Genomic DNA, 2115 nt, shown 5'->3' with positions numbered 1-2115 from the left:
AAAGGGGACACTAAAGTGACGATTATCTTCAACCTCGTTTACAAATAATACATCCTTGGCAAAAGGCGTATTAGAGCCAAACAGATCGTTTGACGTTAGTGGAAATCATTGTCTGCTTCGGATGCATTGACTACTTGTCCGAGTTAAGTTCGTGTTCCTCTAAGTGCGAACGAACAAGTATTTTCTAGTTTTATATAGAAAACAACAAATAAATTCGAAAAATTGTTATTTTAATATAGAATGAGATGGAATGTACGTTCGCATTTAGAGGAACAGGCAGTAACTCTTTATTGGGAAAGTTGACCTTAAATTATGTTATTGTAGCTAGGAGAAAATAATGCACCTCACATTCATTACTAAAAATGCGGTAACATATGTCTTACTTTTTTAAACCAAACATGTTTTACAAATCTAATGACTTCCACTGTATATCTTAGAATTATAAAATTAGGGCAATGTCCCCAGTCTTTTGTAATCAATCTTTTCAAGTTGTACTAACGGCTTTATTGTATCTAAGAGAAAATGATGCACCTCACTTTCATAACTAAAAATGCCGTAACATAGTTTTTACTTTTTTAAACCAAACATGTTTTACAAATCTAATCATCCACTGTATATCTTAGAACAATTAAATTAAGGCAATGTTCCCAGTCTTTTGTAATCAATCTTCTCAAGTTGTACTAAAGGCTTTAATTGCTCTGCAAAAATCCTCATTTCATCTCCTATTGCATCTTGTCCATTTGGTGCTAAAACCGATAGTTCTACCAGAAAGCTGTGACAAACTGGTTCACCATCATTCTGCTTTCCGTGCATTATTTTAAATACTTTTGCTACGGTTATCTTCATTCGTCCTTTTCGAAACATATATCCTTGACTAACATATTCGAAGTCTAGACGGCAGCCTAATTCGGTTAAAAATTCAAGAACAGTTGCAGTACATCCTACATCAATACTTGATCGTACAAGAGTTGGCCTAGATCGATCTAATTCAGGTTGTCCTATATATCTCAGTTGATATGGCACATCTCTATCAAGTGCTCGACGAACTCTCACACTTAATTGTTGATTTGGCTGCCTCATGCTCATACAAACTTCCAAATCATGAAAGGTTTCTGGAGCCGTTTCAACATTGTCACACAATGTCACAAAGACCACGAAGCCTGAAAATCACACTATAAATACCTGCATGCATCAATAATTATATATATAAACCTGTGCAATAAATGATCAACAGCAGATTCTATTATTGATCCTTGTAGTAGGTATTCTTGATTTGGTATAATTTTGCATTGTAGTGCCTGCGACAGAGATTCTTTTGAGGAAGTAATCGGGTTCATTGTAATATTAAGTATAATTATGTTTTACTTTGTGATTGTTCCAGAGCCCTCCGCGACAAATATTAACGACGGCCGAGACTAACACCAAATATGTCAGAGGCGGCTTAAAATCGACTGTAAGCCCGCTAAGTTTGCAACTACGTTTAGTTTTTAATTTTTCTACAATTTTATACTATATAAACGGAATTCGAGAGATCAGAAAGTGCGATTTTAGAAAAAATATATTTGTTCAAATCACAATCAAGTTGTATATTTTACCTACTAAAATGTAGTAACAGTGATTGTGAACAGATCTTTGCAGATCTCTATGAAAAAAACTCTCAAAACAAATATTCATAACAATGTCAAAAGATAAATATTAAAATAATTAAACATGAGAAATAAACTGACGGTACACACTAGGAAAAATTTGATTTTGCGTGAGAAAGAAAAAGAAAGAATATCACTCATTTCTCTCGCGGTAAGGAATTTCCCGTTCTCGAAAACTTGTTTTGTTATTCTTTTCATTCGTACAACAACAAATAAAATAAAAAAAAAACACAAGTTTATATGTGTGGACATTAAGAAAACTTCAAAAGAGAATTAAGAAAATTTTCTCAACAAAAGTTTCCTAGTGTGGACGAGGATTAATTTCTTTGAAATTTAAATTCTTTTATTTTCATTATTCCACATTATGAACTAAAAAATAAACTGTTTTTACTAAAATTTTAGTTTTTTTTTTGGGTTTGGTAATCAGTAGGGTTTTTTAGTTGAAACGAAAACTCGATTTTTGCATTTA

General features: G+C 32.5%; 1 pseudogene; it reads right to left on the bottom strand.

Moving 5' to 3' along the window:
• Positions 1-481: 481 nt before the first annotated feature.
• Positions 482-1385, bottom strand: LOC124421367 (annotated as a pseudogene).
• Between the last annotated feature and the right edge of the window lie 730 nt (positions 1386-2115).

Source organism: Lucilia cuprina, chromosome X (genome assembly GCF_022045245.1).
Source record: "Lucilia cuprina isolate Lc7/37 chromosome X, ASM2204524v1, whole genome shotgun sequence".
NCBI classification, from domain to species: domain Eukaryota; kingdom Metazoa; phylum Arthropoda; class Insecta; order Diptera; family Calliphoridae; genus Lucilia; species Lucilia cuprina.
This window is presented reverse-complemented; position numbering and strand designations above follow the sequence as displayed.